Source organism: Dipteris shenzhenensis, chromosome 18 (genome assembly GCF_047967505.1).
Source record: "Dipteris shenzhenensis isolate YYH24624 ecotype China chromosome 18, Dip_SZ_1.0, whole genome shotgun sequence".
Taxonomy (NCBI): domain Eukaryota; kingdom Viridiplantae; phylum Streptophyta; class Polypodiopsida; order Gleicheniales; family Dipteridaceae; genus Dipteris; species Dipteris shenzhenensis.
This window is the reverse complement of record NC_141613.1, coordinates 27,803,913-27,826,158: the sequence shown is the minus strand read 5'-3', so window position 1 is coordinate 27,826,158 and position 22,246 is coordinate 27,803,913. Positions and strand designations below refer to the sequence as shown.

The following is a 22,246-nucleotide window of genomic DNA, read 5'->3' as shown; positions in this document are numbered from 1 at the left end:
GAGAGGCTGAAGCACCAGACGTGACATGTGGCATGGCACTTTTGGCACAAAGGAGATATTTTGCAACAAGTATTGCACGGAGGTATTGAGTGGATAGGCCCCTCGAGTTCGAGCTGACTTTTGTTGGAAGGGAGGCCATGGTACAAGAAGTTGCCATGCAATTCCAGATGGGGTATTCATAGCCTATCGAAGGACATCGGAGAGATATGTAGAGACTAGATCCCTCTTCTTCGTGAAGTTACTGAGGAGGTCCTCTAGGCCAAATTGTTGCTTGAAGCAAGAGTTAGAGAATGCAAAGTCTTAGTTTTCTTTTCTCACAATCTGTATCAAAGACCTTATTAATTTTCCAACGGAAACACTGGATATAGCAGGAATAGATTCTCCTTCCCCTTAGCAACAATACGATGTTCTCCTCCTCTATGATTGAAAACTAGTGTTTTTTTAGGCATCTTGAGAGTGCACTTCTTTCTAATAGAACCGAGGCATCCCCAAAACTACATCGTATTGTTCCAGGGGTAAAACCATAAAATCCTCGTGATCTACATATTTCTGAATATGGATCCTAAGTTTTCTAATAAAAGCTGTCACAGGTACTGACTGTCTCTAGAAAATCTACTGGGCATCAAGGGCCTTCGATAACTCTTCCATCTTGATTTCTAACCGCATGGCTAGGTCATGAGAAATAAAGTTATTTGTTGCTCCAAGATCGAACAAAGTCAAAACAGTTTGATCTCTTACTTTGCCCCATGAAGGACAAAGTTCTCTGGCCTATGGATCAGCCACTGTCCCTACTACGTCAGGGACTTCTCCCATTGAAGTCTTTGGTTGTTCTTTTGGCTTTTGAGTTCTAGGGTCTTTCGGGGACAGTCAGCTGCCAAGTGTTCTTTTGTCTCGCATCCAAAACACTTGCCCTCCTTTTCGAAGTTTCGATTTGTTCTAGAGTCACTTTAGACCTTCCTTTATAGGTCTTTGGTTCACCCCTCCACTTCTGTGGCTGAGACGACTCCTTTTCAAAACGTGGTGGCATAGAAGACTTCTTTACTTCTTCTCCTGGAATTGTGTTTTTCTTTTCTGATCTTCCTTCTTTGCTTTCTCAAAGGAAGGATGATCTTTGATATGCAAGAGAACTCTGAGTGCAGCTGAATGCATGACATCTTGAATCTCTGTATGGGACACATGTTGGAGGTTAGCATCTCCTGATGTACCATGGTTAGGTTAGGCCATGAGTGAGGGCCTTTGTTGTGGGTGTGCCCACCACCCATGAGGTTAGCATAGTGTGGAGTAGGGAGGATCTGCCTATGTGGAGGACCTGAAAGGTGCATCAAGAGAGACTCTCATCTCTGGTTTCACCAACCTAGGGATACACTACCATATGACATGTCTAGCATCATCTATGGCCTCACTACCAGGATCTGCTAAGAGAAGGGAGGCATAAAAGTCTGTAGCTATGCGCACGATGGCATTTGGACCTGACTGCAAAACTCCGCCTAAGTCAATGAGCTAAGAAACACTCTCTCTACTATGCCTGGGGCCATGCGTAGAGAAGAAATGCTTATTGACTCTACCTCCCATCTGTATCCAGAAGGACTCTCGTGCATGAAAGGCATACTCTGCTCTCTGATCTAACAAAATCTACTGATGAGCCCTTGCTGCAGCAAGGCGCTCTTGAATCCAAGCATCATGGGGCCTCTTCTGCTCTTCCCTCTGCAAGGTTGCCAACTGCTGGTGGTGAACACCAATCTCTCGTCTAAGAATCTCACGTCTCCTGGTACTAGCAACCAGATGGTAAAAGTCACTAATATCCAAGATCCTCCTCTGCATTAAAGGCATCAAGAATTCTAATATAGCATATTGTCCTCTCAAGTGCGGCTCAAAAACCATCAACACCACCCAAAGTGGAAACCCCAGGGGCAATGCATATTGATCCTCCTCTATCCAAGACCTAATCATCAACATAAAACCGGTTAATCTATGCATTGGATAGGCATTTGCGGCCTCTTGTTCAATCAAGGAAACAGAAGTGCCTGTGATTGAGTGTGAAAGGCATCATCAAACCAAACATCTCTGCCACTGAAACGAAAAAGGAAGGCATCCAAAGCTACCCTCTCCAAAGAATGGATGCCACCCCTTCTGGCCCTTTTTTATCCGAGGATAACTCCACCATGTTGACATCCCCTCCAATGACCCAAGAATCTGCTATGGGAGCCCAAGAGAGAAACTCCTTCCAAAATAGGACACAATCCCCTCTATTATTGGGGGTGTAGAGGTTGAGGAACCCAACCTTACGTCCCCCAATCAAAAGAAGAATCCACCGGGCTCTAGAGTGACATGTCAGTCATCGGAAGATCCATTGTGCCTCAGGTGATGTTAGATGACCTAGGGCTCGCTCACGTGTGAGGTAAGCTCTCATCTCTTTGCACTCATCATCATACCAAGGGTTTTGGGGCATCTTCCCAGTTGGGGCATGTGCGGATCGAGTCGTGGGAAAAGATCTAATGTCGGCGTCCTATACCACTGAGGCAAGGATGTCTGAGGCATGAGCGAGATCTCCATCATTTCCAAGTAAGGAGACTGGAAGCTCCTCAGCTAAATTGCTCACATAGATGAGATCAAGGGCGTGTCCAAAGTGTATCTGGACCTGAGTGGATGTGACATGGGCCCTCCCTATGACTGGCATAATAGTAGATAAACGAAATGCTAGGTATAAGTGATAAGCCATGATTGGGGGGGAGGCACAATAAAGTCATGTATCCGTGAGGTGATGGCTAAGGGACCCACTAGGTAGTCCACTGTGCTCGTTCCTCCACCATGTGTGAAACAAGTGAGCCCGCCAGATGATGGCCATCTTTGAAGACCATTATATATGACCAGATCATGAATTGCCCTCAACTCATGTAGGTGTCGCCCATACCTTGTCACCTGTGCTACGTCTGCTGAGTGTCTCACTATCCCAAGCTCTACTGCATCCAGCTCCAGCACTAGAGAATCAAATGCAAAGTCCAGTAGGTCATCATGTATCGTCTTATATGGGTTGTGTGTTACCTTGTGTGCATACGCTGATGTGTCTAGGGGAAATAGCATACCGCAATGAAGATTGATCGTGTATCTGGTGGCTGGATTCATATCCACATGTGTCGAGCATGCTCCTCTCTCCATACCACAGATATGAGTGATCTCATGTGTGATCTGAAAAGGACAGCAACCCCCCCAGACCTATGTACCCCGTTGTCTCTCCTCATCTCCTTCCTATGGGCTGACTCCCAAGCATATCCTGTCATTGTGGGCAATCCTCTCTCTGAGCTCTCATGCGTCTTGGTGTAAATGATCATGTCTCTGCCGGTGAATGTTTTTGAGAAACCTCCCAAGTCAGACCAGAGGGTACCATTGCAATTCCATACTGCCAATTTAGAGTTCTAGTCTGCACTTCTTACCCTTCATAAGGGGAAGTGCTTAGGTTCAAACCGGCTTTCACCCTCTTTTTTCATGACCTTTTAGCATATGATTGGGGATCACATCAAGGTGTTTGGAACTCCGGTGAGATGCCCGACTCACTACAAAGAGTCTCATACATCTAATCCCAAAAGGGGGTTTCAGAAATTTAGTGTCACAGTGAAGGCATCTACTTTATTGGGCATTTGCTATAAAATCTTGGCGAAAGTAATCAGCTTGTGTTATGCAATGTGGTAGAGAGAATGCTACGTGAGATTCACAATGAAAGGGTGATACCCTTTCATTAATGTCCCTTGAGATCACTCAAGTTCCATCTTCCCATTTACACCTACCCTTATCCTATGACCCATGCACCTACCATTCAATGCACTCTAATGTATCCTTTCCCTTTCCTATTGTCCCTAGGACCTAGACACGTGCGTGCACATCTTTATTATTAATCATTGGCCAATGTTACATAGTTTTGGCGGTACTATTTACAGCTTGATCGATCATAAATACAAACATATAACCGCACCATCAAATTGGCGCCTAACAATAATAAGGTTCTAATGACTATTAATAAACTAAATAATCATTTCTCTTGTCATGACACTCCCTTCTGCTTGAATGAGCAGAGGTCCTCTTTTGGATTATTGCTTGTCTCTTCCTCTTACGTGCACTTTCTCTTGTTACTTATGCAATTGCATTGCCTCTTTATAATCTGCGAGTATATGTGGAAAATCTGTAAAGAACTCTTCTTCCATCCATTGTGCATCACTAGCTGGCTGGTTTTTAAACTTCAGTAAATACATCTCTCTCTTCTTTCCACGAGTACTCTTCTCTTTATGGTACACGATCTGTTCCGGAGTAAGAACTTCAGTCCCATCTTCAAGTTCAGGTTCTTCTCGATGCTGAGTATCCAAAAACGCAGAAGTATCACCATGGTATCTCTTCAAATTGCTCACATGAAAGATATTCTTCATACGCCAGTGGGCTGGTAATTTCTGCTCATACTCTTTGGATCCTTCTTTTGGATATAAAGCTGCTGAAATCTGAAATGGACCATAAAACTTCGGTGCTAACTTCACATGTTTTGTACTTCCTCTCACTGACTTGATTCTTCTTTTATCAATCTTCAGTAAAACCCAATCATCCTTCTTGTAATAAACTTCTTTTCTTTTTTTATTGGCTACCTTGGATTGTTGAACCTGGGCCTTCTTAATATGTTCTTTTACCTGCTCAATCACCTATGACATATCCTCAGCAAACTGGTCAGCAGCAAAAATTCGCTTCCCCAAGTGTGTTATTGGAGTGGGTAAACATTGCCCATAGATGATTTCAAATGGGGCTTTCTTGGTGGAAGTATGTACAGTGTTATTATAAGCAAACTCTAACATGGGTAAGAACTCTGGCCACCTTCTAGGTTGGTCATGGACATAAGCTCGAAGTAAAGTAATTATGGTTTGATTGGCATTCTCACTTTGTCCATCTCCTTGAGGATGGAAGGCTGTAGTAAATTTCAGTTTGGTTCCAAGATTCTCTAATAGGGCTGTCCAAAAGTTGCTAATGAAATGGCCATCATTATCGGATACAATAGATTTTGGTAACCCACGTAACCTAAAGATTTCCCTAATGAATAACTTTACTGTTTTAGGAGCAGACAACTCCTTTTTACAAGGAATAAAATGAGCTTGTTTACTCAGCCTATCTATAACAGTGAAGATATGCTCAAACTGACCAACCTTGGGGAAACTGTTAGAATTATTATTATAATTCAGCAGTGACCAATGTAATGTAATAAGTAGGTTAGGGGCACTTTTCTCTCATTTAGAGGTTTTTCCCCCTAACCACAGTTAGTTCAGTAACTACGGTTAGTGAAGGATAAGGTTTTGTCACTTAGACAAAACCCATCCCACTTCTTGTATTAGTCACTTCTTCTATTGCAAGCACAACGTTCAGCTCTCTTGCTTCCTGCTCTCTCTCTCTCTCTCTCGTTTCTAACATTTGGTATCAGAGCATCTGCTTCTCTCCCCGGACTTCTGCCATTGTCCGTGTGTGAGAGTGCTCTTAGATCGTGAGCTCCTGCTTTCTGGACTAGCTCCCACAAGCTTCAGCTCAAGCATGAGAAGCTACCTACCTGCGAATCATTCCGTACAGCCATAGTTGGCTGTTCCGTACAGCTCTCGTACCAACTTCTTCCGTACCAGTGCAATCATTCGTACACCCAGCGTCGCTTCAGTCATACTGTTTGCCGCCGTACATAACGTACAGGTCATGAGCCACTCGTCCGTACAACAGGCGACACATTCTTTCCGTATAGCAGGAGTTACCCGTCCGTACACGTACGCTCAATCAGCTTTACAACGTCCGTATGCTGTACGGATTTTGAAGCTGCCATCAGTACAACACCTACGCTGACTGTCCGTACGGTCCTGCGTCAGCCAGCCGTATAGAGCCGTACAGTCTTCCGTTAGCCAGCCGTAGGTCGTCCGTACACCACCACCAGCATGTGCCTCCGTACAACAGCAGTAGCAGCAACCGTACACCCTTACATCAAGAGCCGTACATCTGTACAACAGCAGCCTGTACAATTGTACGGACTGTCAGAGTGTCGTTGCTGTTCGTACAGGATACATCTGTTTTTGTTGATTCCTACAGTTCTGTTCTAGGAGTTTTTGTTTCGGAGCAGATTTTCTTTGTCAGGCATTTGTGCAGTGAGCCATTGTTTGGCTGTGGATTCAAGCAGGTGCATTTTGGGATTGAGGGTGTGCTCAATTGCGCACATAGGCCGTAGAATTTGGTTCTTTTTGCAGATAAATTGCAAATTGGGACTTTCAGTCAATTTGCCTGTTTTTGAGTTGCAATTTCTTGCAAAAATTTGGGGCTTTTTGCTTTACACAGCAATTTCTTGCGTTTTTGGGGCTTTCAGGCAATTTGCCCTCTTTTGGATGCAATTTTCATGCTTTTAGCATTCTGATGCAATTTGGCAGTGTACAAGCATTTTGGGACTGTTGCAGGTAATTTTGGACTCATTTTGAGTGACATTGCAGACATTGGAAAATTCTGCAGTGTTTTTTGGAAGTTTTTGAGAGCATTTGCAGGACAAATTGAAGTGCATTTTGAGCCTTTGATAGGCTGTGACAATATTTGTCACTGAGGGCAGATTTTCTTTGGCAGATTTTATTTGTGCATCTTACATCCCAGGAAGGGATTTTACTTGTTCAGTTTGCTGTATTTCTGAGTTTATCTGGCAAAAATGGCACAGAACAACTCAAATGAGGTGTTCGGGGTTCTCACACAAGAGGATAAGTTGGATGGCACCAACTCCTCCTTGTGGAGTTTCATGGTTCGCAATATCTTAGTTGGCAGACATCTTTGGGATTATGTCAATGGAGATGAAGAAAGACCAGATACAACACCTATACCTGTCACTCCTACAGCTGGAGGCAGGGGTAGAGGTACAAATACAGCACAGGTAATTGGAGCAGCCGCTTCAGGAGCTCCCACAGTAGAGCAGAAAAGATGGGACTCTAGAGATGCACAAGCTCTGTCAGTAATTTCTCTTTCTGTCAAGAGGTTCATTATACCTCATATTCGGTCATGCAAGACATCTATGGCAGCTTGGGTAATACTGGAGAGTATGTTGACGATGCTAGAGTTTCCTTTCTGAAGCGAGAACTTTCCCATACACATATGGAGGAGGGAGATTCCATGAATTCTCACCTCACAAAGCTTCAGGATCTCAGGGAACAATTGCTGAACATTGATGAAGTCATTCCGGATTCAGAGACGATCTCCACCACTCTGAACTCTCTTCCTGAGTCCTATCTCGGTTTCCACACCTCGCTGAATTTGTCATTGAGGGGGGGCAGCAATCCTCTCTCCTTTCACGAGTTGGTACTTCTGTTGCAGGAGGAACAAACACGCAAAAATATGGCAACTCGGGCTGGCGAGCATGCTATGCTCTCTAAGTTCAAGCCCAAGGGTAAAGGGCAGCATAAGCCACATGCCCATCAGCCCACACATCAGCATAAAGCTGATTCTGGACAGCCTTCTTATAAGGCACGGGGTGATACAAACAAGCAGAAAAAGAAGGGCATCTGTCATTACTGCAAGAAGCCAGGTCACTATATTGGAGAGTGCAAGAAGCGCATAGTCAGAGAAAAGAAAAGGGATTCCGGTATGGTTGTATCAGATGCATCAGGTCCACATTTCCATGATGGAGGAGATGTTGGAGCCAACTTGGTTGAAGAGCACTATGCCTTTCTGACTTGCACTTCAGGTTTTTTAGTGGGTAGTTCAGATACTACAGCCACTAATGATGATGACCCATATGCTTTTTTGACTTGCAGTTACGATCCTTCAAAGGATGAATGCTCTTTCAGTGTTGATGAGACACTACATACTTGGTATTTTGATAGTGGTGCTTCAAAGCACATCACTTCCAAGAAAAATCTGTTTGTAACTTTGCATTCTTCACCCACCAAGAAGAAGGTAACTTGTGCAAATAATTCTTCTCATTCAGTGTGTGGAGTGGGAGACATTATTCTCACATCCACTGATGGCACAGTCAGAATATCAGATGTACTCTATGTGCCAGGTAGGAGGAGCTTGAGACATTTGAAGAAGCAAAAGATAATGTGCATTGGATGAATGCCATGCACGATGAGTTGCAGTCCATTCATAAAAATCAGACTTGGGATGTTGTGGATTTGCCACCTGGTTAGAATGCCATAGGCACACGGTGGGTTTTCAAAGTCAAAAGAAAGCCAGATGGGTCCATTGATCGGTACAAGGCAAGGCTGGTTGCAAAAGGATATGCTCAAAAAAAGGGCATAGATTATGATGAGACTTTTGCTCCTACATCCAGGATGACAACCATCAGGTCAGTTATAGCCATGACTGCAAATTTTGAATGGAATGTTCATCAGTTGGACATTAAAACAGCTTACCTTAATGGAGACTTGTTGGAAGAGGTTTATGTCAAACAACCTCCGGGCTTTGAAATTTCAGGAAATGCACTTCAGGTATGCAAGCTGAATAAAGCTTTGTATGGGCTGAAACAAGCCCCACGTGCATGGTATGCCAAAAGTGATGCCTTTCTGACTAACAAGGGGCTACACAATAGTCCAACTGAGAGCACCCTCTACATCAAGAAGGATGGGGGGGATATTCTGGTCATCATTCTTTATGTAGATGACATGCTGCTCACCGAATCAAATGAGGAAGTAATTGCAGATTTCAAGGTCCAATTGAAAGCTACATTTGATATGTCAGACTTGGGCTTGTTACATTTCTTTTTGGGGATCCAGTTTATTCAAGAAAACGTGGCATTGTTATGTCTCAATCCAAGTATGTTCAAAAGCTCTTGGACAGATTCAACATGCATGATTGCAAGCCTATGTCCACTCCCATGGAGCCGGGGCTGAAGCTTACAATGCATGATGCGGGTGAATCAATTGATGTCACACTCTATAGTCAGGCTGTTCCACCAGTGGGAATTGTTTCTTTCTAGGACATGCTTGCATTTCTTGGTTGAGCAAGAAATAGTCTATAGTGGCTACCTCCTCATGCGAAGCTGAGTACAGGGCAGCTTTCACAACGACAGTTGAATGTGTTTGGCTGCGTCGTTTATTTGCTGATCTTCATCTTTCATTGGAGGGTCCTTCTCCGATTCTCACTGATAGTCAGATCAACACATGACAATGTTGCAGACATCTTCACCAAAGCACTTCCACGTGAAAAGTTTGAGGCATTTCGCAATGCCGTGAACTTATCTCCTTTTGGTGATTGATCATTTCCTTGTACATGACATTGGCACTGCAGGGGGGTGTTAGAATTATTATTATAATTCAGCAGTGACCAATGTAATGAAATAAGTAGGTTAGGGGCACTTTTTCCTCATTTAGAGGTTTTTTCCCCTAACCACAGTTAGTTCACTAACTACGGTTAGTGAAGGATAAGGTTTTGTCACTTAGACAAAACCCATCCCACTTCTTGTGTTAGTCACTTCTTCTATTGCAAGCACAACGTTCAGCTCTCTTGCTTCCTGCTCTCTCACTCTCTCGTTTCTAACAGAAACTTGACACAAAATCCATTGTAATGTGTTCCCACCTTTTCGAGGGAATAGGCAAAGGCTGCAAAAGACCAGCAGTCTTACTTGTGTCAGATTTAATGCGCTGACATACGTCACATCGTTGAACAAAGGTCGAAACTTCTTTGCAAAGTTTGGGCCAATGGAAGTATCTCTCAATATTGTCAATGGTCCCTCTTGTAGGCCATCTCTTGGTGGTTCTAGTGATGCCCTATAGGCCATGGTATGTGCCTTGTAGGCATAAATATATGATGAGAGGTGTTTAGATAGGCCACGAGCTCGCAACTACTTTGTTGATGATGAATGTCAAGAGGAGTAGAATTTGGTCTTAAAAACCATTTTGGTCATAGTTTGTGAATAGTTGTGATAAGAAGACTCATTTTTTTATGTAGTGATATTGTTCTATGTATGATGCAATTCCATTTTTGATGCAAACCCATGCTTTTAATTCAACAAACACTTGTGTTTCTTCGCCTATGCATGAAGTGATATTTATGCTGTTATAAAGTAGAAATTTTTTAGCAATGCAATTATTTTAATTGTTGTAGTAGTTGTGATAATAAGACCCATTTTGGATGCAAAAGAATTATTGTATCAGCATTAGAATCCTATGTTTTGAAGTGGTAATTTGTTCTCTTTCAATTACAAACCCACATATTACCATTGCAGAATGTGAGTATGGCTTTAATTTTAACTTAAGGGAGAGTATAAGTTTCAATGTTGGTATAGTTATTGTGCCCATATTTTGACAAAGTATGTTAAGTTTCATTTTTGGAGATTCTACCCAAATATTGGACTACACAAAGCTATGTTTAGTACCTTTACGAGGGGATTGTGGAAAACCCGCTTGCTTCTTTGGGCCCACTTACTTTTTCTTGCTTGCAGTCACCTTGTTCATCACTCACCACAACTCTGTGTTAAGTTGTGTCCTCACGGATTTGGTTGGTGGGAGTTTTTATCATAGCTACTTGATAGTTTTTTCCCTGTAAAAATCTATCAAGTATGAACAGAAACCATGAGAGCAAGCTCAAGGTGGAAATCCATAATGCAAGGATGAAAATGGACATGTTAGAAGGGGCCAATGACAAGCCTCCTCATAGCAAACAAGAAATAAACCAAGGCTGAGGCTGATAGCCCATCTCAACCCTACTAAGGACTCTGAGAAAAAAGGGGAGCCTCTCCATTCCCTAAGGAAAAACAGCTCTCCTGGTAGCAACAGCTTCGTGAAGTGCCATGCATGCTCCTTCAAATGACCATCAATGTATGAACAATATCTATTCAAAATAATGGCAAAAGCATGAGAAGGATGGACTTGGGATCCATTTAAGGCCTCTATGAATTTGGCTCTCTAGATATGCATCGCTGAAATACTTACCTGTATCTCCCAAGAAAATCCACAAAAGCATGCTTAGGCTAGAAGGGTGAAAAGTGAACATCATCTAGAGAGCATGACAAGTCGTCGTATCGAGAAAGCCCAAGAAGAGTCATGCCTCTTATAAAAGACGTGAGGCCTTGAAAGAGAGAGCCATGCCATCGAGCCCCACATCACAGTTTATTGTTGGCAATGAGGACAAGTGAAGCTTGCCACAGACTTGGACCTCCATAGGTTCACTACAATCCCTCCATGAACATAAAGCCAAAAGAAGAGAGTGGTTTTTCTATTCCTGAAGGATTTCCAGAGTCTCCTCCAAATTACTTTTTGTAAATCAACAAAAATCTAAAAGTACTCCTAGTGAGGAGCGTTGGAGGGCCTCCAACCTCTAGAATTGAGCTCTTGACATTATTGATTATGTAACAAAAGAATGGAATGCTCTTCTCTTAGTGCCTTGCATCATCCTACTCCCACTCTTGGGAGTCCCATTGTAGAAGCTTTATGAGGACTCCTCCATAGAGCCAAGTGCCCAATGAGCTGAAAGAGAGAAGTAGCAGCAGCTCCAAGTCTAGGTGCCATTGTGAATCTGAGCCATGCTCCACGTACCCTATAATCTTGACAAGCTGAAAAGGAGCTTCCAATAGAATATCATGTGTAGATCTAGACAACCTACCCCCTGTCTGAATATCCTATTTGCCCTCATTAAATTCGGGGCTTTTGCCAGATTTGCTGTTTTTGCAGTGAACATTGCTTGCCACAGTCACATTTGGGTTAGATTTGCATTTGCCCTTTGATTTGGGTTGAAAATTTGCAGATATTTGCTGTCATTTTTGGACAGCCAGCTTTTGCAGTGATAGCCTTGAGGATTTTGGGTTTTCAGGTTTTTTTCAGGGTATCACATTTGCTATGGCTGGGAACAATCAAGATCTATTTGGCTTTCTTCGTGAAGATGATAAGTTGGATGGCACCAACTATCCGATGTGGTCTTATCTCACGAAACAAGAAACCCAAATCTGTAAAATATCCTCCGTGAGGCTCTCCTCTGCATGAAAAGCATCCGGAATCCTGACACTGGCAGAGCGTCCTCTCTGATGAGGCTCAAGAATCTGCAACACCACTGGAAAATGATCTGAGGTGGAAACCCTAGTAGAAATGCATACAGATCCTCCTCTGTCAAGTGCCCAATCGTCTACATAAAATCTGTCGATCCGTGCATGAATGGCATGTGTATTCTCCTGTTCGACCAAGAGTACAGGAGTGACTGTGGCATAATATGAAAGGCATCATCCAACCAAGTGTCTCTGCCACTGAACTGAAAGAGAAAGGCATCCCAGGCTGCCCTCTCCAAAGAATGAATTCCACCCTGTCTGCCTCCCTTTTTGTCTGAAGGCAACTCAAGCATGTTCAAGTCGCCACCAATGATCCAAGAATCTGCAATGGGGGCCCAAGAGAGTAACTCCTTCCAAAAGGAGATCCGCTCCTCTTTGTTGTTGGGAGCATAAAGATTGAGAAGACCAAGCTTTTGCCCTCCAATCAAAATAATGATCCATTGAGCTCTAGAAGGGGAGATAATACCATGACCAGCAACCAAGGGGAGAATAGAAAGAGAGACCGAAATGCAAGTATCTCCCCTTGTGCCCATAGCAGGCGACCAAAAGGTATGTCGTGAAAGCAGTTTGCCAGACTTAGAGCAATCACTGGCATCCAACTTGTGTTCCTGGATAAAAAGGATATCAATAGCACCTCCAGTGATGCCTGGATGAAGCTGGTTCCGGATCAGTTGCCTACGGCGACGGTGTGGAACTCCGCCTAGGCCCTGTATGTTCCAGCTAACTATCCTCATCGATAGGAGGATGCTGGATGGAAAGGCTTACCCGACCTAGTAGAGGAGACCAGCTTTCCCTAGGCCGAAACACTCCTGCTGAGGGTAGGAAACTCAACAGGTGAAAGGATCCCCACACCTGTTGAAAGGGAGGCCTTGTCAGAAGGAATCCCAATGACCGGGACCCCTAAGGTAGAGGGCACAAACTCCTCATCATCCATGAAAGTCGCCGAATCTGCCAGTGCCAAAAAGGAATTCCTGATAAGCAAGTCTGGCCGAGGAGTGCGAAGAAGGCCTGCACTCGTGGAAGATGGAGGAGAAGGACCTGCCAGGCCTCTATCAGTAGAACTGGAGCTGGGGGTTGAGGAGGCTTGTGGCTGGGGTGAAGAGGAATCAGGAGCCCTCATCTGCGCCTGCACTTTCTCGGTTGTCTTGACTGTGGCAGGAACAGTCTGCGAGGAAGAAGTACCTGTAGTCCCCTCGTGGTCAGAAACCAAGGGGTCAGAGACCAAAGTGACTGGGGCTGGTGGATCTAAAGGCCCCTCTTGATGTGGAACTGTAGTGTCTGGGGCTGCAGCAACATCCACCTCTGGAGTCTGGAAGGCATCTGTCTGAACAGGATCAAAAGTCTCCTCCTGAGGTAAGGGAGCCACTGTGATAGCTCTCCATCGTGGTACTGGGTGTGCTGCGGGAATTGGGCGCCCTGCCACCCCTGGTGGTCCTGGGGTGTGCGAAACAGGGCGCGCTGTTGCTCTTGGTGGTCCTGGAGTGCGTGGTACAGGGTGCTGGGGAGGTGCAGTTGTGGTAGTACGTGAAGGCGACGCACCAGAAGACCTCTTGGGTCTTTTTCTCTTCTTTGGGCAGTCTCTAGCAAAGTGCCCAAGGGTCCTGCAAATCCTGCACTGGTCGTGTCTACCAGAAATCTCGACTCTCTGTCGAAAGAGAGAGCCGTTTGGACGCTGAAGCATAATGTGGTCATCTGAGATGTTAGGGTCAGATACAATGACCCTAACATGAGGCACCCCGTCTGCACTGACTGCCTCTGCCAAGGAAGAGTCATGCCAGGAAGGGAGGGGATCTTTGTGACCACTCGAATGTGGCTCCGATAGTGGCAAGCAGTCGATGGTAGACCTGAGGAAGACCAGGAAACCTAATGAATAGTGATGTGACGTGCCTATCCTCCTCGACGGGATCGAAGCCCAAGGTGTAGGGCAAAAGAAAGATCCTCCTCGAACCCAAAGCCAGGGGATTAGCTTTGAGAAATAGGGCTGTGGACTCGTGGGAGTCGAAAACCACTTGGAAGAATCTACGTCCCAAAAGTCGAATATCCCTGAGATGAGGGGCGAGGTCTCCTGGTAACGTCGCCAGCATCCAGTCTCTAGCCTGTGATCTGGAAGGGTGTGACCCAAAGATGCGGGCGAAAAGTGATGTGGAGCCCTCTAATTCCACATCTTTCTTGAGCTGCTGCAGCTCGTCTTCTGAAAAAATGACGGTTCTCACGGCCGGTGGAGGTGGACAGAGATTGGCCCGGGGGGGTCACCTTGGGGGGGGAGAGCGTGGGGGAGGGAGGGGGGCGGGGGGGCTGGCGGGGGAGAGGGAGGGCGGAGGAGAAGGGGGCAGCGGGGAGGGGGAGAGCTGCGGGGAGGGCGGGGGAGGAGAAGGGGGCGGGGGGGCTGGCGGAGGAGAGGGAGGGCGGAGGAGAAGGGGCCAGCGGGGGAGGGGAGAGGAGAAGGGGGCAGCGGGGGGGGGCTGGCGCGGGAGAGGGATGACGGGGGAGGAGAAGCGGGGCGGGGGGGCTGACGGGTGGGGGAGAGGTTGGGCGGGGAGGGAGAGGTAGGGGGTAGCGGGGGGGGGGAGAGGGAGGGCGGGGAGGAGGAAGGGGAGAGGGAGGGTGAGGGAGGAGGGAGAGGGGGCTGGCGAGAGGGGAGGGAGAGGAGGAGCAGCGAGGGGGGGGCAGTGAGGGAGAGGGAGAGGGAGAGGGGGCTGGCTGAGAGAGGGAGAGGGGGGGACAGTAGCTCATGGGGAGGAGCAGCAGCTCAACTTGTGTTGCATATTTGAGAAGGCAATTACAGGAAGTCAGTATGAATGAAGGTGACTCTATGGATGCATACCCGACAAAGGTCAAGGACCTCATGGAACAACTTGCCAACATTGATGAGGTGGTGCCAAATTCTCAGCTTGTGAGTACCACATTGAATGGATTGCCATATACATATCAAGGGTTCGCTACAACCCTTCGATTAGTGGCCATGGGTAATCCAGACCACTATTCTTTTGATCAACTAGTTACTTTGCTTTTGCAGGAAGAGCAAAGTCGAGCTAATAGACAAGCCATTATTCCTGATCATGCATTTGCTTCACAACAGACAGGAAGAGGCAAGGCTTCCAAGCCTATGGGCAAGCCTAAATCTGCGCATAGCAGCTGTAATTCCTCCCATGCATCTAAAAATACAGCAGATAAGTCAAAGAAGAAAAGATGCCACTATTTTCGCAAGCCTGGACATGACATTTCAGAATGCAGGAAGCGCATTGCTTCGGAGAAAAAGAAAGCAGGATTGACAGTTAATGCCTCACATGCTATTGAATCCCATGAGTCAGCAGATGCTTCACATGCACATGCTCTTCAGGATGATTGGGCATGGGCTGTCCATTGCTCATTTGATCCATCTAAAGCTGATGCACTCTTTACTGCTAATGATGCTCAGTCTTGGTACTTTGATAGTGGTGCTTCTAAGCATGTCACATCTTGCAGACAGTTGCTTCAATCTTTAGCTGATGCACCTCGAGGGGGGACTGTCACATGTGCTAATAATGCTTCATATGCTGTAAAAGGAATTGGAGATGTGCAGCTCACATCTATTTCAAGTCATCGTGTCACTTTGACAAATGTTCTCTTTGTGCCTGGAATTGAAGTCAACTTGATCTCAATTTCAGCAATTGCTACTTCAGGTTTCAAAGTGATTTTTGATGGCTACAGATGCCTAGTTTATGATCTTCATGATGACAATGCCATAGTTCTCACTGGCACTTTGCAAAAGGGGCTTTATCACCTTGATCATCACTTAGCTGCACTTTCTATTGAAGCATTTGCTATTTCAGATTCACAGCTTGCTGAAACTCATCTTTGGCATGAGAGAATGGGTCATCTCAATTATAGAGCTCTTGCAAAGCTACATTCACAGCAGATGGCAAATGATGTACCTCAAACTCACACAGTTTCCAAACATGTGTGTGAGGGTTGTCTTTTGGGTAAGATGCATCGGTTTCCTTTTCAAAAGAACTGTCCAAAACTCTCACAAAGGAAATTGCAGCTAGTGCACAGTGATGTCTGTGCCATGTGGCCCAATGAGGACAAATGCCATTGGGGGGTAACAAATATTTCATGATTTTCATTGATGATTTCACAAGATATTGTTGGGTATATTCTTTAAAAGCCAAATCTAAAGTTTTCTCATGCTTTCAAAGGTGGCTGAATATGGTCAAGAATGAATCAGGATGCAAGCTTGTCACCCTCAACACAGATAGGGGGGGAGAGTATATGTCAAAGGAGTTTGATGCATTTCTGTCTTCACGGGGTATTATTCACTCATGCGCTACTCCTTACACTCCTCAGCAGAATCCTGTTTCTAAAAGTAAAAACAGGTCCACAATGGAGATGGCTAGATGCATGCTTAAGGCCAAGTCTTTGCCCAATAAATTTTGGCTTAATGCAGTGATGTGTGCCAACTATGTGCTGAATAGATCACCTACACGGGCATTGAAGACTGTTACACCTTATGAAGCATGGAAAGGCAGGAAGCCTTCACTTTCACACATGAGAGTTTTTGGGTCTCTTGCATATGTTCATGTACCATCTCAGCTGAGACATAAGCTTGATGACAAGGCAATCAAATGCATATTTATTGGTTACAGCCAGGAGAGCAGAGGGTATCGGTTATATCAACCAAATACTGGGAAGATTATTGTTAGTAGAGATGTAATCTTTGCCGAACATTCAGCTTCTCCTCTTGTGGACTGCAAAGCTAAGCCAGATGTTGACATGTTTGATGCCTTTGAATCTTGGTTACCTCTGCCATCCTCAGAAGAGGACTTTGACCAGCAACATGAGCCTCTTGCAGGCCCTCCACCAAGCAATAATCAGCCACTACCCCATGCTGATTTGCAGGTTTCTCTTCCAGCACAAAATGATCCCACTATTCATGATGCAGCCATTGAAGAAAGAGTTGTCAATAGACAGCAAAGGCAAGTTCCCAGATGGCTTCTTGATACATTGAGGGACAGCAAACAAGATCAGCCTTTTGCTGCCCGGACAAGATCAGGGAATAGATAGATGCATGGTCACTTTCTTGAGTTTGCACTCCTTGCTACAGCTTGCAATGAAGAGCCTTTGTGCCGTAAAGATGCTTTTGACGGCAAAGAGTGGATGGATGCAATGAGAGCTGAGTTACAATCCATTGCCAAAAATGACACATGGGAATTAGTAGATTTGCCTCCCGGCAAGCATGCCATTGGTACCCGGTGGGTCTACAAATTAAAAAGGAAATCTGATGGCAGCATAGATCTTTACAAAGCCCGTCTTGTTGCAAAAGGGTATGCCCAACAACAAGGCATTGACTTTGAGGAGACATTTGCTCCCACATCTTGGATTACTACCATTAGATGTGTCATTGCCATTGCAGCCCATCATCATTGGCAAGTGCACCAACTTGACATCAAGACTGCTTTTCTTCATGGGGATCCATAGGAAGAAGTATATGTCACACAACCTCCTGGCTTTGAGGTTGTTAATTCTGAAAATAAGGTATGCCGGCTTAGAAAAGCCCTTTATGGTTTGAAGCAGGCACCCAAGGCATGGTATGCCAAAATTCATGCACACTTACTATCCCTTGGTTTTCAAAATAGTCCCACAGAACCCACTCTTTATGTCCGTGGGAGTGGATCTGATTTTTTAGTGCTGATTTTATATGTGGATGATATGCTCATCACGGGCCCAGATACTCAGCAAATTGCAGCTTTCAAGGCTGATTTGCAGCAGATTTTTGACATGTTAGACATAGGACAGCTCTATTATTATTTGGGCATTCAGTTTGCTCATGTTGAGGGGGGTATCATGATGTCTCAGTCCAAGTATATTGGACAGCTCCTTGATCGTTTTCAGTTTGAGGATTGCAAGCCAATCTCTACTCCAGTGGACCTTGGCTTCAAATTCTCAGCTCATGATGGGAGCCCACCATGTGATATCACTCTTTATCAGCAGGCTGTTCGATGCCTTATTTATTTATGTCACACCAGACCTGACCTATAGTATGCAGTATCTCAGCTCAGTAGATTCATGCACATGCCCAGTTCACAACATTGGCAGGCAGTGAAGAGAGTCTTCAGATATCTCAGAGGCACTCAGGATTTAGCCCTCTTCTATGGTGATCAGGGTTCACTTACCATGCATGCTTACACGGATAGTGACTGGGCAGGATGTTCTGACACCAGAGTGTCACACACCGGCAATTGTTTTTTGCTTGGCAATTCATGTATCTCTTGGCTCAACAAGAAGCAACCAACAGTTGCCACATCTAGTTGTGAGGTTGAGTACAGGGCTGCTTTCACTGCTACAGTAGAGTGTGTTTGGCTTCGACAGTTACTTACAAATCTTGGTATTCGCTAGACATCCTCCACTATTGTCTACACTGACAGCGAGAGTGCTTTGGCCATTGCGCATAACCCAGTGTTTCATGCACGTACCAAGCATATTGAAGCTCACTATCATTATGTTTGGGAGCGGTTGTTTGCGGGAGACAGAGAGTTGTCCTATCTTCCCACAGAGGACAACATAGCAGATATGTTTACAAAGGCACTTCCTCGTCCCAAGTTCGAAGTCTTCCGACAGGCTTTACACTTGGTTCCCTTTGTTAGATGATCTGACATCCCTTGTACATTCATAGGTAGCTATATCCTTTTGGATGAACATGTGCCACCATGACCAGAAAATACCAGGTATTCTGAGACATTTCCAAAGTACTTCAGCCCATCCCATGGAGGGGGGTTTGTAGGCCATCTCCTGGTGGTTCTAGTGAGGCCCTATAGGCCATTGTATGTGCCTTGTAGGCATAAATATAGGCACTTATAGTGTTAGTGCCTTTTAGGCCACATAGGACACTTAGTCCTATGTGACACCTAGGACACTTAGTCCTAGGTCTAGGTACAAGTACCTTGTACTCCTTTTTTCATTAATCCTAGCTGACGTGATGGCGTTTCTCATCGACCCTTGTACCTTGTACGTGTTCCCTTTTGTCTACGCGACTCTTCATCTCTAATGCCTCTATGTCTAGAATATGGACTTGCATGTAACTCACTTATGACTAGATACGGAAGTGTTTTGGGTACACATATGGCACGTCCCAAAAATAAGTATCCATCCATGATGGAATAAGCCTCTAAACCTCCGACCTCATTATGTTGAATCTTCCCATAAATGTCAGCGAAGTCCTCATCTAAAGGATAAGCTTCAACCATTGCTCCTAATGATTTCTTCTTAATCACAAAAATGTGAGTAACTTGGGGCTGTCTACTCAAAGCATCAGCTACTAAATTCTCCTTTCCTGGCTGATATTCAATATTTGGTTGCCCAAAGGATTGAATATATTCAGCGCATTTGATTTGCCTTGAAGAAACAATGGGTTGAGAAAACAAGTGCTTGATACTTTGATGATTAGTCTTAATCTTGAAAGCAGAACCATATAAATAATGCTTGCATAACTTTAAAGCATGAATGACTGCCAGTAACTTTTTCTCATACGTGATATATTTAAATTCAGCCCCTTGAAGTTTTCTACTCTCATAAGCAATGGGATGCTCTCCTTGCATCAACACTGCCCCAATCGAGGTACCACTCGCATCTGTACATACAACAAAGAACTCTTTGTCCATGTCCAGAAGTGTTAACACTGGTGCAGTGACCAATGTTCTCTTAAGCTCCTCAAAAGCTACTTGGTGAACCTCTCCTCACTCATATAAGGAATGCTTCTTCAACAAATCTGTTAGTGGAGAAGTAAGACGTGCAAAATTCTTAATGAATCTGCGATAATAACTACACATCCTTAGGAAGGATCTTAGCTCATGTATATTTTTGGGTATTGGCCATTCAATTATGGCCTTGACCTTTTTAGGGTCAACCCGAATTCCCTCAGCAGACACAATGTGTCCCAAATACTCTATTTCTGTCTTGAAGAACTCACTCTTCTTGGTATTTAGGAACAATCGATCCTTCCTTAGGAGCTCCATCACCTTAGCAAGGTGATCCTTATGCTCTTCCTCATTCTAGCTGAAAACTAAATTGTCGTCAAAGAAGACTATGACAAATTTCCCAAGTAGGGTCGTAAAACCCTTCTCATCAGCCTACTAAAAGTGGCTGGAGCATTAGTTAGGCCAAAAGGCATGACCAAAAACTCATAATGTCTAGTGAGAGTGCGAAAATCAGTCTTATGTTCATCCCTAGATTTCAGACGAAGTTGATGATAACCAGATTTCAAATCCAATTTGCTGAAAACTTTAGCACCTTTAAGCATATCCTATAAATCATCCACTCTTGGAATAGGATACCGGTTCTTAATTGTAAGTTTATTCAAAGCACGGTAATCTATACACATATGATATGATCCATCCTTCTTCTTGACCAATAATACAGGTGCTCCAAATGGAGAACTGCTTGGTCGAATGAGGCCTTTTTGCAATAGATCTTCAATTTGTTTTTCTACCTCCTCCATTTCTATCCTGTTCATCCTGTATGGGGCTCTACATGGAGGAGAAGCTCCTGGCTCTAAGTCTATGGCATGATCATCTTCTCTCTCCATAGGCAATTCGAATGAGTCATCTCTTGAAAATTGATCCTCATAAGCTCTAAGGAACTCATTTCTCTTCCGATCTTCTTTTGAGATATGAAGATCTCGTGAATCCCGTATATACACAAGATTACAATCTACTCCTCTTTTTACCGTAGGAGTAATTAATGGAATTGTATACACGTCCCGATCGCCTACGATCTTTATGTACAAAGCAACAATGATGAGTATGAGGATTAATAGCAGGGTTAAAATCATACCGCCATGGTTTACCTAGAATCATGTCAACGTCTTGTAAAGGAGCTACTAGAAAATCCCTTCGATCTTTATATTTTTGTATACGAAAAGGAATATTCCGTACTATGGATGTGTCTTCTTCATTGTGTCCCCTAAAAGCTCCTGAGAGCAACATGTTTTTTATAGGTTCTGGTTTAAGATGGAGTAACTTTACCAATCTATCACTCACTAAGTCATAATTACATCCATCGTCGAGGAGAACCATTCTCTGTCCATTCATGAATCCATACACCTTAAAAAGATCATGAGGCCCAAAGGTATTGGTTGAATGGACAGCATTCACTATTGGCTCTCAATAGTCACGGTGGATTTCAAGGTAGAAGCCTCACCCTCCTGCTTGGATGCCTTGGCTTTCCCTTTTACTGAATTCGTCTTGGTGATCTTAGCCAAGAGAACGGGACACTTATGCTATACGTGCCCTAGCTTATGTTTCTTACACCCGAAACATTTTCCTTTCTTAATCAACTTCCTCTTCTCTTCGTCCATCATAGAAGGAAATGGCACCCATCCAAGACGTGATTGGCTGTTCAAATTCCTTACAAGAGCTTTACCCTTCCCTTTATTATTCTTAAACCGGTTTGGTTTCCTAAAAGTGGGTATATTATTGGTCTTGATGATGACCGGTGCACCCTCCGAGGATTCAATTTCCTCTCGGCTATTTCAGCTAGCTTAGTGAGGCCCTTAAGCGTGATCGGGTTAAACATTTCAACCTCGTACCTTACTTTTGGGCTTAAGGCTGCTAAATACTTCTTTCTCCTATCTTCCTCACTCTTTTCGGGTAACTCTAGAGAGAGTTTCCAAAATCTGTCTGTAAAATCTGCATTACTCTCATTATCGAACTGCCTAAACCTCTCCCAACGAAAGGTTAGGTTCTCTTCATGCCTCGGTGAAATGAAAGTGGCTTGCCCATTCATGAATAGGCTCTTTTCCTGCTTGTGACAAAGACCACCACATTAGAGCATCCTTCTACAGATGCAATGTGGCAAGAGCAAGCTTCTCTTGCTCGGTCTTATCTTGATGGGCAAAGTATAGCTCAAAATGGCGAATCAAATTGAGTATTTTGTCAGCCTCCCTTGCCCCATCATATTTGGGGAACTCAATTCTCTCTCGCGGTTGGAATTTGGACCTCTTAGAAGGGGTACTCAACTCTTCATCCCCAAAGTTTAAAGTCCTCTTAGTCCCTAATCTTGTCATAATGGACTGCTCAATCATATTGCTAAGCTGGAAAATCAGCTTATCAATAGGAGTCTCCTCTCTTCCTCTTGCACTTAGATTATAATCCATGTGTGCTGGTTTTGAGTTGAAGGCGTAAACTCATCACCTTGTTCTTGAATGATCTCATTTCTTCTTTCATTACGAAAGGAGGACTCCCTATCAAGAGGTTCTTGAAGGAG

At 44.4% G+C, this 22,246-nt stretch overlaps 1 protein-coding gene across 7 annotated transcripts in view; it reads left to right on the top strand.

Moving 5' to 3' along the window:
* LOC147891045 (nuclear pore complex protein) overlaps positions 1-22,246 on the top strand; it is a 111,584-nt gene that overhangs the window by 52,291 nt on the left and 37,047 nt on the right. The window lies entirely within an intron of this gene.